Raw genomic sequence first — 16936 nt, forward strand, 5'->3', positions numbered from 1 at the left:
GACAGTCTGGGTTATTCCTGCTTTGGGCAAAGGCAAACCCATCCGTGGGATTGCTTTTGCTCAAGGACCTGGGTGCACTTGGTGGGTGATGTGAATTAATTCCTTGTTTTGCTTTGCTCATGCACGCAGCTTTTGCTTTACCTATTAAACTGTGTTTATCGCAACCCATGAGTTTTCTCACTTTTACCCTTCTGGTTCTCTCCCCCATCCCACTGCGGGGGGAGTGAGCGAGTGGCTGCGTGGGGCTCAGCTGCCCACCGGGGATGAACCATAACACCTGTCTTCCTCAGATCTTGTTTCTTGTAGTATTGGATGCTCAGTTACAAAGTGCTGTGAACTCTCACTTAGCTTCATTACAGACTCTGACTTCCTGTTCCTGACAAAGTCTTATTGTTCTGTCAGGAATTCATTGTGTTCCCCTCTCCCCACCTGACCCCAGTAACATCTCTGAGCTTCTTGTCTCAGAATCTGCTCCTGATCCGCTCTCTCCGTAGGTATTCAGGCCTCCAAAATCATAACACGTTTTTTTTAATGAGTTTAGCCACATGCTCTCTTTGCACTTTGTTTAAAATAGAACTGTTTTCTTACATTTCACTTTTATATGGAGTGCTGGTTTATATTCTCCCTGGTTTCATAGAATTCAGTTGCCATTGCCCAACTTAACTAAAAGGCGTTTAATTTATCACATCCTTCAAAACCAACTACTGTCTTCTCTTCTGGTTGCAAAGTGAACTTCTGTTTAAAACTTTTCCAATACACATCTCTACAGACCCAAAGTCTCTACCTGTCTGCACAGATTTTAAACTATAGTGGGGCTTTTAACTGCTCCATCTTCCCCTTTAGAGTTTCTTTCCTCTCTAAGTGGTGACCAGGCATTGCTCAGGTTGTGGTTTTACAGTTACTCTAAACCAATAGAAATGCTGGCTGCCATTAAAAGTGATGATCTTTCCATCACTCCCTGCTTTGGCTGCATGTCCTGCTACTGCCTTTGGGCTAGTACTAGTGGCTATGTAGGTAAATACAAACTGAACCTTTTTTCTTTCCTTTGGTTACTTTTCAGCTGTGTCAGTTTCCTGACTCAGCTTGCTAGAGAGATGCAGAAATCCAGCCAGTTGTAGCATGGAGGGGGAGGGAAGGAGGGCAGAAAACCCACAAACTTGGGGAGGAGGAAGACGTGGCAGGAACTTCATCCTCATGTCTCAATCTTCCTGTGAGAGATCTACTTACTTTGCATTCACCTGCAACAGCCTTTGTATACCAAGGCGCACTGTCCACACCCAGATGTAATACTGGCTTCTAAATTCAGGTTCTCCTATGCAGCAAGAATGAAGATATGGGTCAGATTCTTTTGGCATCAGAAGTAAGATCCCCCTTTGATTTAAACATAATAAAGATTTCACTTTGGGGAACACAGAAATCTAAGTAGTCCTTATTGGTTGCTGCATGCTAAACATATCTTTCAATCTGTTTAAGCATGTTTAGAGTGCTAAGGCTGGAGAAGATCCCAAAATTAGAATTTATTGGAACCTGTAGAAAACCATATCGTTTTTTATATACTATGGACAAAGTAGTATGGGCAAACAGGATAGTCCCACTGTTAAAACACTGAGCTTTACGAACACAGCCGTCAGTTTTACCTTTGGGTGTACAGATGGTTTCAACTCTGATTCTGACCTTTTGGATATGTCTACACTGCAGATTTGGTAGGTTACCTCACAGCAGTGTAATGGAAACAGTTTAGCAAGTGCACCACGGAACTTTTCAGGTGCCTCCTACAAATTTACCCTCCTGTAGAAATGCCCTGTGAGGTCCTAAATACTGCCAGAAATATTCACAAAGGAGCAAATTAGTCTTAAGTGCAATAGAAAAATTGTTGGCTCTATGAAGCTTTGGATTAAATGGCACCTAAAGCCCAGTTTCCATAAGTGCTAACAGCATTGTAGGCATTAAAATTGTGAGTGCCCAGTCTCATTTAAAAAACCAAACAAACTGTTGTTACAGCAAAATTCAAAACTATTTTGTGACACAGAGTTTCAAATGTTTTACTCTACTATGGTAAATGAAAATTGTTTGTGTCTGAAAAACTTTTCTTCCCTTCAGACCAGTTCTCAAAACATAATAACAGCACATAATTTTTTTTTTTTTTTTCTTGGAGGAAAATATTAGAGTGCCAGGGTTGGTGTGAACGGTCACAGCCCCCATTGTGAAGATCATGACACAAAGAAGGAGAGTGCCTTGAGGTTAGCTAGTGATACTGAAATTGCTCTTAACTCAAACAAGGTGTTTTAATTTGAAATCTAAGCACAGGACACTGCTACAAAATTTGTAAAGATACAAGGAGTAGAAATGAAGGAGATCAATGCTTCTTATGTTTGTTTTAAAAGGCAAATCCAGAGGTCTTCTTTCTCTTTCTTTATTTCCAGCTGAAAAGCATAGGTGCTTATCCACTGATAACTAGATCATAAGGGATTCAAAGTTGGCAAACTATTCTTCTGTTGTGCTCAATTTTCTCTTTGGAAACTCCATTGAGATTAAGATCACTGCACTCATCAAAGAGGAGACAGCTTTGGAAATAATCCTATAATTCTGCCTCCCCTTCGGAAATGACTCTGTCACTTTTGCACAGATAATATGCTATTTCTTGTATTTGACGAATCATTTTGCAGTAATCAAAATCTCTCACTAATCCTGCCTTCATCTACTAAGTAAGGCAATGTGTAAATTTCCATCTGAAGCCTTTCCATATATTGGCTTTTATATTTCAAATAAAAAAATTGGTAACCATTAGCTGATAGAAGCATACACATGCAAATCTTACTCATGGGTTGAATGAGACCAGACACAGCAGTAATCAACTTCTTTAAGATGATAATGTATTTGGATTCACTAATCCCCTAGCTTTATCTCTGAAGGAACCCATAAGCACAGGCCATTATTTTTAAGCAAGTTTGTTTGAAGATTTGGACATCAATTTTTCTAGTTTCCTTTCTCTCCACCGTGAGAAAGAACAGTATCCTCCCACCAGATGCAGGTAACTTCCTACCACATCCTCGTGACTGAAGGGAAAGAAATTGAAAGATCAAAGGGCAAAGACGGCATACAGATGCAGTCAAATCTAACGAGAATTGGAGAGCAAAAAAGCTGTCAAGAGCTGTCAAGAGGAATCAAGGCAAATGTATAACATGGCACCCAAAAGATAAAATATGCAGGGAAAGAATGATTATGAAAGAACAAAAAGAAAAGTCAGTAGGAAAATAGTTTGTTTAGTGAATGAGGGACAGGATGAAATATACAAAGAAAGACAGCTTTCATGGCTGTGAGTTTGTCAATGACTGCTTTGAAAATTTATGTGAAAGACTGCTCTTTGGATGATTAATACAAGTTGGGTACCTTATCTGATATATTACAGTTCTTTAACCTCTTTTTATAGTGGTATAACTGGAACTATCTAAATACATGATACAAATAATGTTAAAAGCAACGTAATGGAGAGATCACATTGAATAGGAATTGGGAAGATTTGGATTTGGGTTTGGGACTTTTTGTAAGTACTCCTTAGAATAACAATTGTGCTTGGCCCTTTCCCACATACTATGAATAACTCTAGAAAGCACAATACCGTGATGTTGGAAGTGATCTAAAATAAGAACCTGCTAAGAGCTGTAAGAACAAAGCTGCAAAAATTTTAGCCTATTATTCTTTAAGCACAGAATCACAATATACAGTTGAAGGATTTAATTCCTCGGTGGCAGTTATTCTATACTTTTTTGCTTTCTAAGCAGGTCCACTAATCGTGATGATGTGAGAGTTTAATGCACTAATGATTGTTCATTCTTAATGCTAATTCACTGACCTTAAGCAGCTTGAGATGAAGATATTTATAGTTTGGCACTGCCTGATGTCTTGGACGTTGAATGGGAAAGCAGTAAGTGCTTCCTTCGATTGTTCATTTCTGACTATCAGCTTGGACTCTTGGCATGCCATCAACATCTGGGAGCAGCTGGCCTATTTTGTCTTGTATGTGCTGATGTTGACCGAGTATTTAAAATGACATTAGTAAGAATGGTCTGATGACAGTACTGTGCTACGTGACCCATGATCCAAAGTCAGTTTCCAATTGGCAGAGGCAAGTGCAGGGCAGTACCACTTTGAGCAGTTCTAGAGACCCTAATGCACTCTGAAAGACCAAACAACAGAGGGAAAGGAGCATCTATGCATTTCTCTTCAGCGCAGGCCTAAGGCAAATCACTGTTCTTCAGAAGAAGAAACTAAAGTAGTTTTAATGCTTGGACTAGTTCATTGCACAATCTGCCTCTTTTTTTTTTTTTTTTATTTAACTTCAAGAACCCAAATGCAATCCTGGGGAAGACAGGGATTCTTCACTGCTTCCATCTCCTTTACAGCAGGCCTGACTTTCTCACTAGGTTTAAAATTCAGTTTGCAAGGGAAAGTGTGCACGAAAATAGGGATTCTTAAAATGGGTTTTCCTTTTAATATGGATATTTAATCTAAGAAGCATAGAGCAAGAAGCAATAGAAGCAGGGTTCAGGGCAGAATGTCGGTACTATGTTTTACTTAATGTGCTGAGCAAGGACTGCAGTCCTGAAAGTTTAAAACCATCTTTTAGCAGGTCCCTCAAGTATGCAGAGAGAGGTACTCCCTTTTATTAGACATCCAGACTGGAATACTTGGAAAAAGAAGTCTTCTGCACAAAGTCATTGAGGCTTCTAAATGTACCAAAAACCTGCCTGATTTTCCTAACCGTATCCTTTGTTCCAACAACCTAACTGTAAAATACGCTCTGTGTGCATTTCAACAAAATATCATGGGTACTCAATTAAATATATCTCACTTTTGCTGTTTACATACACAGTGTTTATCTCTTATGGAAGTCTCACTGGGACTTCAGCAAACCATACCTACATTTGTTTAACTGGGAGGGGAGACACCATCCATTTCCTAACATGTTAACCAGATCTCTTTTTCCTTTTATTAGTTCACCTGCTCTCCCAAAGCATCATCAGCCTGCAATCTTTCTTCCTCATTCCCACCCAGTATTTCCTTTAGAAAGTGAAACACATTCCAGCAGAAATATTGTTTAAAAACGTGGAATATGTATAACAGCACAGTTCTTACTGATTTTGAGGTATTGTTTCGGCAGTGTAGAAGAACCTCAGTGTACATTGGTGCTATATGTAAAAGACAAATTTACTGATCAGTAGTGAATGTGGCATCGCTGGCAAAGAGCACAGAGATACGTTACACTCTGCAACGTATCTTGCACTCTGCAAGAGATACTGCATCCACAGATGATGTTTCTTTCAAGCTATGCAGAAAAGGGGTGATTAGAGATTTTTGCTTCCAAAGGTATACATTTTTAAGTTAGTGATTTCTCATCTCAAAACCTTTTCTTCCAGATATGATGTAAGCAGCCTTCAGTTCAAGACTTGCCTCTTTAAACTTGCTGTTGGACAGGAAATATAGATCACTTATAAGTTTAAAAAAAAAAATCAAACAAGTGACTTTTTCAACAAGTAGCTGTAGTATTCAAATGGTAAAATAGACTGAACAGTATCTGAAATAGCTGCAAACTAAAAAAAAAAAAAGAAAAAAGACGAGGAACTTTCAAATTACAATGATTCCTCAAATATTATAAAATAGGTATTGCAAACGCTTCTGTCTCTAATTATTTCTCTAATTTCTCTAATTGGCTCTTCAGTCTCTCCTTTCCCCCTCCATCATTATGAGGATTTAGGGTTACTTTTGTAATGAATTAAATAATATCTTCATAGTAGTTTGCAGAGTCTCTCTAGGGAAGGAATTGCATCCTGTGGGCTTATCAGGTAAGTTGTGAAACCCTGTCTGAATTCTCTATCTCGAAAGCCTAACATTGTCTGATATGTGAGTGTCAGTGACCAGTTTAATCATACAACCTCCAGTTAGCAGTAAATGGAAACACCTCTGTTTATACCTATACCATTGTGAAAATCTGTCTTCTGCATCTCTTTTGTATTTTTAATACAATAAACAAATGTACTGACACCCCACCCCCCACTGTCTTCTCTTCTCTTCTCCTCTGTCCCCAGCAATATTATTGCCACCTAATTTTAGGCATCTGCTTTGTAAAAAGTCTACATCTAAGCTGGTTGTATAGTTATCTTTTAGATCCCATTGAGACAATAGCCATATCTGGAAGGCAGTTCATGTCATCCGAAAACAGACAGATAAATCAGGTAACTTCTGCTCTAAATATCTCTCTTTGTTAATTAAAAAGAGTCTGTAGAGATAGCTTAGATGTACCCTCAGCAAGTTTGTGGATGACACCAAGCTGAGTGGTGTGGTTGATACTGTAGAGGGAAGGGATGCCATCAAGAAGGACCTTGACAGGCTAGAGAGATGAGCCTCTGTGAACCTCATGAAGTTCAACAAGGCCAAGTGTAAGGTCCTGCACATGGGTTGGGACAATCCTAAACATGGATACAGGCTGGGAGATGAGTGGATTGAGAGCAGCCCTGCCAAGAAGGACTTTTTGGGGTATTGGTGGATGCAAAACTGAGTATGAGCCGGCAATGTGCACTCGCAGCCCAGAAAGCCAACTGTATCCTGGGCTGCATCAAAAGAAGCATGACCAGCAGGTCGAGGGAGGTGATTCTGCCCCTCTACTCTGCTCTGGTGTAGAGCAGACCCCATCTGGAGTACTGGGTCCCGCTCTGGAGTCCTCAGTACAGGAAAGACATGGACATGCTTGAGCAGGTCCAGAGGAAGGCCACGAAGATGACCAGGGGGCTGGAGCACCTCCCGTATGAGGACAGGCTGAGAGAGTTAGGATTGTTTAGCCAGGAGAAGAGAAGGCTCTGGGATACCTTATAGCATTACCTGAAGGGGGCCTACAGGAAAGATGGGGAGGGACTCTTTATCAGGGAGTGTAGTAATAGGATGAGGGATAACGGTTTTAAACTGAAAGAGGGTAGGTTTAGATTAGATATTAGAAAGAAATTCTTCACTATGAGGGTGGTGAGACACTGGAACAGGTTGCCCAGAGAAGCTGTGGAAGCCCCCTCCCTGGAAGCATTCAAGGCCAGACTGGATGAGGCTTTGAGCAACCTGATGTAGTGGAAGGTGTCCCTGCCTATGGCAGGGGGGTTGGACTAGATGATCTTTAAGGTCCCTTCAAACCCAAACCGTTCTATGACTCTATCATTCTGTGTCTTTGCTGTATGTAACTGTAGCCAGGCGAGAAGAATACTATTCCTGAATGTTTACATTTTTTTTTTTCTTGTTTTCAATACTATATGCTTACATGAATTGAGGATGTCTATTTCTTTCTACCTTACAGATTTCCATAGCCTCCAATACTGCTGCACCTTCACGCAAATCAGAGTTGTACTTCCAACATAGTGTGGGTTTGGCCTTGTGACATCACACTTGAACACAAAGTAGAGGAAGGCTAGCCCACTGGGAAAACTGGGAAAATGCTTATAAGTTTGCTAAATACTGTGTCTTTGGACTGTATAATCCACCATTGAATAGTAAAGGACACTTTTTTTGCCTAACATTTCTTTTGTGCAAGGAGTTGTTGTTCAAATGTTACACAGATGACTATACAAGAATAGAGAAATGTGATTATAGCATATATGCAGGGAAAAGATGGAATATTAATCATCTTGATAGCTGAGAGAAGTGTACTGATTACTTAATTAACAGAAAGGAATCTATAAAGTGAAAGCTGTGTGGGTGATGCCAAGCTCTGGTTTGGATGCTCTCCCTGTTTCAGCTTCTCTTATCCAGCGATCTGTGCGAGTTTGCTCACTAAGGGGAGGGTGACACAAGACTGAGAACCTGGGGCATCCTAGGCTCATATTAACACAGCTTTTACAGCACCAAACCAAGTGAGTGTAGGAACATTCTGCTTAATGGGGGCATGATGTATGCTGCATAGCAAAGGCCTCTTTCCTCCCAGCTTGAACATCAAGGCTAGAGAACTCAAGGCACATGTGTTTGTGATTGAGGTCCCTGGCTCAGTACTTAGTTGGCATGTGTTACATGGTACAGGACATAGCATTCCTAGGTGATAATTACTGCAAGGTTTTTACTGGAGCTGTTAATCCTTACCTACCTAGTGGAAAGGGAAAAAAATAAAGAAAAAAAAAGCTCGGAAGGGAGGGAGAGGGACCTGGGTGTTTCATTCACACTACTAAATATCCAAAGCAGCAGGTCAAAATCAAGATGTTCCAGGATCATCTTATTTCAGCTGAAGCCTTTGAGTACACCAATCGCTCTTTCATTGCTTCTGTTGTCCTTTGTCTGGCCTATTTGATCCAGATGAAAGTCTCAGAAACACTCTTTCTGCAATTAGACCAAACTAATGTTAATTTTCAAGCTTGTGGAGCCATATGCTTGCATTAATGTCTTAACGTCATTCTTGCATTAAGGACCACTGGGAATAGGTCATAACATCTGTGACCTTCATTACTAATCTATGTCAAGGTTGGCATATAATTCTTCTCAGTACATCAAATAGACACAGATGGGATAGCCTCTGAACCTGTGGACAACAATACGAACAATTGGACACAGTATGATTTTAATGCTGTCTCATTACAGTTATTATTGGACATTCAACAGTACAGAAGGACGAGTCCGTGCCAAAACCTCACACAGATTTACAGTAATACTGTGAAATATAGCTATGTGGGCAAGAAATTGTGCATTTTGTTCTGACAGAGGTTAAGAGCTGATGGCGCATCACTGAACCAGAATTCACTGCTCCAGCTATTGCTGCAGAGCTGGAAGAGCTGTTTGTTCTTTAAAGCTCATATTTTAATATACTCTGCTATGAAACTTTGTTTGTTTCCTGCTAACTGCACTGGTAATTTGAATCTCTGAAGATATTTTCACCTTAATAATGTTCCTAAAAAAGAGTACATTGGAGGTTCACCAGTTCCATTTAGTATTTCTGTAATTCTCTCCCACCCCACCTACCTGGAATGTTTCGTCATCTATTAACCAACCTATGCTTCCACAAAAGAAAGGTGAGCAGAAAGTCTGGAAAAACTGGCCAGTCACTTATTCTCAGGGCTTGTAGTCTCAATAGCCAGAAGTTTCTTTAGAAGGTCTACATTAGTTTGTATTAGCTGTGCATGCATCCCAGTGAGACAAAGATAATAGGCTAAAAGTTTCTAAAGGTTAAAATACTTAAAAACACCTCCAGTGGACTAAAAATAAAAACAAATATAAAATGTTCACTTAGGTACAACGGGACTTATAGCACAGAAATGAAAAACTGAGTAAGAATTTTGCAACATGTGTATATATATTAGTCCATTCAAGCAATTGTGATTTCTCACTCTGCACAATCTCATAGATCCTTATTTATCTATATGTAATGTAAGCTGTAATGAACCAAACAGATGAAATATATCACTATGCATACATTAGATTAAGTTATCTGAAATAAGACTATGCCTGTTGCAGTGCTTTATTTATGACAGTCTTGCTGGTACAGTACTGTGAGGGACTGCTCACCACAGAGAGATCACAAGGAGCACTCGTTAATTTCGTCAAGAACAAATGATGCCTACCTTTTTGCTGTGCTCTTCCTCCTGGGAGTTGGGGATGTGGCTGTGCTAACATCTGTGCAGCTTAGTAGCTGATAGTCTGTTGCAAATAGGCAAGTGACAGAATATGAGTAATTAAGCCTGACTCTTCTGCTGGTTAAATTTTTAATTCAAAAATCTGAGCTAGGTGCACACCTAAGGCAGGTTTCTTATTCTACTGCACACACACAAGCACGTGCATGTGTGTGCATGCCTCTTGTCTGCACAAGAAACAACCTGAAGGTATCCAAAATCCACTCTTGCGATTTCTGGACTACTAAGTGTGTTGGTTTTGGCTGGGATAGAGTTCATTTTCTTCATAGTAGCCGGTATGGGCCTATGTTTTGGATTTGTGCTGGAAACAGTGTCGGTAATACAGGAATGTTTTCATTACTGCTGAGCAGTGCTGACACAGAGTCAAGGTCTTTTCTGCTTCTCACACCACCCCACCAGCAAGTAGGCTGGGGGTGCACAAGAAGTTGGGAGGGGACACAGCCAGGACAGCTGACCGCAGCTGACCAAAGGGACATTCCAGACCATATGACATCATGCTCAGCATGTAAAGCTGGGGGAAGAAGGAAGGGGGAGACATTCAGAGTGATGGTGGCATCTTCCCAAGTCACCGTTACACGTGATGGAGCCCTGCTTTCCTGGAGATGGCTGAACACCTGCCTGCCGATGGGAAGCAGTGAATGAATTCCTTGTTTTGCTTTGCTTGCACACGCGGCTTTTGCTTTACCTGTTAAACTGCCTTTATCTCAACCCACGAGTTTTCTCACTTTTACCCTTCTGATTCTCTCCCCCATCCCACTGTGGGGAGAGTGAGCGAGCAGCTGTGTTGCTGGACATGACATCAATGTCTAGACAGTGCAACAAGTATATAAGCAGAGCATCTGTGTAAGATGCTCTGGCATCTCTGAAATTGAGCTAGGTTACTCTGTGCCGCTAGCTGCCCTAGCTAAAAACTGGTGCTAGATATACTGGCCAAAGGCCTGTGTCTTGTCTGCAGGCATTTTTCTGATAGTCCTTAGTTGTTATGATGAAATGGCTGCTTGCTGCTGCAAAACATAGATAAAAACTGCTAGTCAAAAAATGAAGGTGGATGAAAATTAATTTTTTTTGTGTACCTTAAAGTTCTATTTATTAACCAGACTAGCCAGCATCCAGTGAATGAGGGATCTAACTATTTATTGAACTACTGGCAAAGCTGAAATTAAAGGAGACTTGAAGCTTGAAAAGAACCAATCCATGCTATCTCTTCATAATCAGTGGAGCAATTAACACAAACTTACTCACTTACTGCTGGTGGTAAACCACAATGACAAGGTTCATGATTGCATTGTCCTGCATTTTTCAAATATGGAGTTAAAATGGACAAGGCAAGACATACGTGCAGAACAGCAGGATTAAGAACAGAGCTCATTCAACATGGAAGGGAACTACGTAAGTATCTTTGGGAACAGACAGGGCAGCACTCAGCAACAATCTTATCAAAAACGTGCTGTCAGAAAAGGCTGTCATCAGCTAAGACAAACAAAAAAATGCTTGTTAGCAAGGTACTATGGAAAGAACACAGACCCTGTTTTCTCTTGAGCATGGTGACAAAAAACCTGCAGTACTTTAATAAACACATGATGAGGAAGTATACTGTTAGAGTATTGGTACAGTGTCCAATTAAGCTCAGTGTACTTTTATAAAGAAGAACTCTTGGACTTTATAGGAAACCTCATCTGTCAATCATCTATCAAAAAAGAAAACTGAAGTTGTAAATCCATGAGACTGGAGATGGGTGATTTGGAAGGGTAAATCTATCGTGACTCAACCTGGATGATCTATGTTATGCTCGCAACAAACATGAAAATTCAGCTGTTTAATTTGTCTACTATTGTGTTTGGAAGAACAATAACACTATGAGTGATAGGAACTATGCTGTTAATCCTGCTTTATTTTTAAATATGTTTATCCTACTTTGTGTGAAGTGAAATGAAATGGCTCCTGTAATTCAAACAAGAGGATGGGGGTTATTGACATTTTTCTGTGCTGCTTCTTTCCTTGTTAGACATTTCCATCTTCCCTTGCTTGGAAATTATTGCCTATGTCTTGTGTACCTTCTTACCTTCAGAAGCTGCCAAGATATTTCCTAATCAATGTAGGAATTCATTTTTTAAGAGATAATGCAATATAGGATTTTTTGTTTGTTTCTTTGTCTCATACTTACATGGCCATGATGTTTCACCCTTTTTTAAATTAAGCATTGGTTTTATGTTCATATGATTATTCAGTGCCTGCTGATTTACACTCCTTGAATTCACCCATCTTTGCTAGCTGACCTGTAGTAGAGTAGCTCCGATTAGATTTCAAAGGAGGAGTCTGACACACAAGTATCAGTTTCTGGCTGAATTTCTGACTGAGCTACACAGTTCCTGAGCAATTGTGTGTGATTGACTAAACCTTTCTCAGAGCCTTGAGTCACCATTTGTAAAGTTGGTTTATATTTTTCTGTCTTACACAAGCATTGTGAGGATAATATCAACAAAGATTTCCAAGATGTAAAATCATTGACAGAGCACCATAAGTAACTTTATAAATATCCAAATTCTTCCCCAGTGAAATATGAGTGAACACTGAAGTACATTTTGGTATTTCTGTGTTATTATTTTGAAAAACTTGTATTCATAATGCGTGATGGTTTCTTTTTTGTTTGATTATATTGACCTTTGGTTTTTCAATGTGCTTTTATTACGTAAGTGCTGAACAGAGTGATTTGTTTCCACTGCACATTCTGCAAGGACCTAGAATATGCAGCCACACCCTATTCTCCTGCAATTAGTTTTTTGAATTCTATGGCTCAAGTACTTTTTCCTAATGTTTTTATTGTATTTTTAGCACTTTATTTTATTTTGGTAGGCAACTTCTCAAGGGATTTTATTATGCCTTACGCTCCTTTGTGCTGTTGAAATATTAGCTAACTGACTTTTAAGAAAAAAAACTTCTAAAAAGGAGCTTGTATCAAAAAAACATATGGATCAAATTCTTTGGGACCTACTGAAATTAATTTTTCCACTTATTTCACAAAATGATTTTCAGAATGAGAATAGCTGTACCACCTTGCACAGTAGCAACATATAGTTTCTAAAAGAGATATTTAATTTGCTCAGAATTTGGATGTGAGATTTACAAAGCAAACTCAGAGGACAATGGTGCCGTTCTTCCTTTTGACTAAAGTTCGCCAGTATGAGTTAGTGAATGCTGCTGCAGATTCAATTCTTACTAGCTTTAGAGCTCTGTTTTGTGCAGCAGAGTTGCATCTTTAAATCATCTTGCTTATGAAAGGAGTTACAAAAGCATGGGGGCTATTCTGCCTCATGCCACTGCTGGAAGGTTCCTAGATTTCTACCTCTATCTCTGTTGCAAAGACCCTAGCAGATACTGTATCTGTAGAGGCTGAATTCATCTGGAGCTCTGCTATGCATCTTCATCTCCTGATAATGGAAAGTAGACCAACCCCCAAATCCCTACAAATGATCTAGTTGTGTTGTCCCTTTACTCTCTGTCTGTAAAATGGATTTAGGTTCCTTGGAGGAAAATATGAGGGAGAACTTGAGAATTAATCTAAGAATGGCCAGACAATAGGAGTGAAACAGCACTGTAAAAGAATGAAATGAGGATTTTGAGAAAAATTGGTCACGTTTAGTTTGTCTATGCCCAAATGAAGTAACAGAAACGTAAGACTGAAATGAGGGTGCAAAGTGAATGGGAACAAGGTTTAGACTCTTAAAGAAAATATAGATTACAGCCAACATTCAAATGTTGCAAAAAATCAATGGAAAACTTGTTCTGCTGTTAGGCTTAACACTGTAGTGAGGTGCAGACTGCTACAATGACATTTATAAGGAATTTATTTACTATCTAGATAGCCATAAAAGATTTTTACACCATATTTGGCTGAGTAACACAATTTAGATGACTTACATTTTCAAAAAGATTGTGAAATTTTGTGCATTCTGCTAGAGAAAGCCAAGGCACGGTTTTCAGAAATGTTCTTTCCCAATAACTGAGGGAACTGGGGTTGTTTAGCCTGGAGAAAAGGAGGCTGAAGGGAGACCTCATCGCTCTCTACAACTACCTGAAAGGAGGTTGTAGTGAGGTGGGGGTCGGTCTCTTCTCCCAAGTAACTAGCAATAGGACGAGAGGAAACGGCCTCAAGTTGCGCCAGGGGAGGTTTAGATTGGATGTAAGGAAAAATTTCTTTACTGAGAGTGGTTAAACATTGGGACAGGCTGCCCAGGGAAGTGATTGAGTCCCCATCCCTGGAGGTATTTAAAAGACGTGTAGATGAGGTGCTTAGGGACATGGTTTAGTGGGCATGGTGGTGTTGGGTCGACGGTTGGACTCGATGATCTTAGAGGTCTTTTCCAACCTCAATGGTTCTATGATTCTATTCTATGATTCTAATTCTGACAATGCTTACTTGTCAGGGGTTCTGAAAATCAGGCATCTCGAATCAGTAGCTTAACATATGAACTACCTCAAATTAGTTGCTCCTTTGAAGATAAGTAAGAATTTTTTTTGGTTGGTTTTTTTTTTAGCCTGTTTTCTTCTTTGCCTTCTTTAAAAAACTGAAGAGTTCATGACTGGGCAACTGGCAGAATAGGGAAGAATCTTGTTCTTCTAAATTCTTTGGCATGGTATTATCATGTAGGTTAATAAAAGCATTTCTTGTATGATCTTTGCCACGCTATCAGTATTTACAAGGTCACACTACAGCTCTTTGGTAATCAAAAATGCAATTCCTTTTGTGACAGACGGGATATTTCCTATGTATTACTCCCCATTGTACTTGCATGACAGGTTCAAGTTAGCAAAGATTTTTGCTCTTAAAATCATCAGATAATACAAAAAAATATTGCTAGAAGTAGCATGCAGTTCTAGATTTACAGAATCAACTATGCGTTATGTAAGAACAATAGTGATTAACAACCTAAAGTCGTAACGGTGTGCACAAAAGACAGGATTAGGGTTGCACCTACAAAAGTACTTACTGCATGTGGTTATTGCTTGGATATGCAACAATGACATTTTCTTAATTTATTTTTTTATTGTTAGAATTTTACTTTGCCATATGGAATAAAAAGACATGCTTAGCCTATTACCTTTATTCATGTTAAAATGGGATTTGAAGTTGGAATATACATATATACACATATATATGTGTAGATCTCAAATATATATATAGAAATATTTTAAAATGAGATATGATACATTATAGGCAAACATCATTTGTTACTGTTCACTAGTTTATTAAAAATAAAAGTCATCTCACTGAAGCTGATTTCAAAGCATTATTCACGTAGATTGCTCCAGGAGAAGAAGTCACAAATGACATGATATACTGAAGAGCAGACTCTAAATTAAGTTCTCCTTGGCTGACAAGTATCACCATTTAATTTACTCGAAGTAGTTTTAAGACCAGTGACTCTGACACACATAAATTGTGTTTTAATAAAGATAATACTTTATGCTCCCAGGAATATAGATGTTCTAGAAAAAAAAGAAAAAGAAGTGTGAGCACAAGTAAAAGTGTTAGGTTCAGCTGTGAGAATACAAGTATGCACAGCCAGTAATATAAGCTGAGTCAGGGCATTCAACTACTAATTTGCCTGATTTATAGCCAGGCAGCATACTAGTAATTTCAATTAACTTGCAGTGGGAGCTGCAGGGGCATAAGACCCTTGAAAATGAGGCCTTGTATCTCCAGTTTATCACCCCGAAACTGAACTTGGTGGACTTTTCTATGCCCACATTTTCTCTTATTTATTCTTTATTTGTATAATTTTCATATAAAATTTGTAGCAGACAGGAATGTACTCTTTTGAAATAGCCAGCAAATGCCAGGTCCTGAAATGTAACCATTCAATTCCAGTTATTTAGTAACATAGAAATATATTCTTCATTTTATATAAATAATTACAATTATGACATTTATAATTTTCATAGCTCTACTTTCTACCTCTCACTGTGTTTGCAGACTGTAGAGCTCTTTCCCAAGCACTGGGTACAGTGGGAGTTTCCTGTCAAAAGCACAATGGCTAGCACAAGAAACTCCCACTCCTTGCCTGAAATCTCCATATGGTCTCATTTTTCATCCTTTAAAATAATATTAGTACTAAAGTGGATGGAAGCATTTCTACGCGGACTTGGGACTAGGCCAGAAAGTGGTGCCTCCTACTGTGCCCAGGACTAGGCTGTTACAATCTCCCACTCTACAGTGAGCAGAGAGACATTCTTGGTTTGCCATTCTTCACGATGAACAACTTTGGTAATAATTCCAAAAGCACTGACATGACTCACGTTCAAGATCCTTTCCCTCATTGCAAATCGCTTCCACGAACTGCATTAAGTCAGTAAAACTCAGCAATCTGGAGGCATTGCTCTGCCTCTGGATGCTTGGGTATGTGGTATAGTTGCTTCGCCCATACCTCACGGAGTGGAGATGGTATGTGCGCCTGAAGTGCGGCAGCGCAGCTTGGTTAGGTGCACCAAGCCTGTGTGGTGCACCACGGCGAGTCCACACGGAGTTTAGAAACAGCTTTAGGTTCTTCTGAAAATGCTGTCATCCCATCTAACTAGCTTGTGTTGAGTGTTTGTTGTGATGGAATTACAAAGCCAGCATAGCATGGCTGCTTTCAAGCAGCCGGTAAGAGCTTTCTGCGAGCGTGCATCTCAGCTGCGCCAATTTGCAGCACACATATGCAGTGAGTGGTCCAGCCTGAAGAGAAGGATCATTATGTTTGGATCACATTGCTCATGTTGTTTAGGCTTTTGCTGGCAGAGCCTAATAATTGTTAATTACTGTTCCACTAGCATTTATAACACTGAAACCGCCAAAGTACATGACTTTTATCTGGGCTCTAGGCTTTTACCTTCAAGCCAACAGCCACACCAGCAGCTTAGAATGGGCAGGCTTTAGATTTACTTTTCTACATGTCACTGACATTGTGACGGGAGAAGAAAAAAGCACTTGTTGAGGGATCCCAATTAGCTAGGGTTCGACTACCATCTGTGGTCCGGGGCACATCAGGCCCAAAGAAGCCGGTACGGCTACAAATGTTTCTCCAGGTATCTGGACCACGGTGATCTTCCTTCCCTCCGCTACTGCCTTCCTCTCTTCTTCTCCTTACTGCTCCGCCAGTTTCTTCCCTGCAGGCTCATTTCCGCGGATGATGTCCTGTGGGGACAGGCGCCCCCTTCCTTACCGGGGATGCTGCGCTGCTGAGGCGAGGCCGAGGTCCGCGCAGGGAGGGGAGGGCCGAGGAACCCCCCGCCCGTGGCCCAGACCG

The sequence above is a fragment of the Aptenodytes patagonicus genome, chromosome Z, assembly GCF_965638725.1.
Source record: "Aptenodytes patagonicus chromosome Z, bAptPat1.pri.cur, whole genome shotgun sequence".
NCBI classification, from domain to species: Eukaryota; Metazoa; Chordata; class Aves; order Sphenisciformes; family Spheniscidae; genus Aptenodytes; species Aptenodytes patagonicus.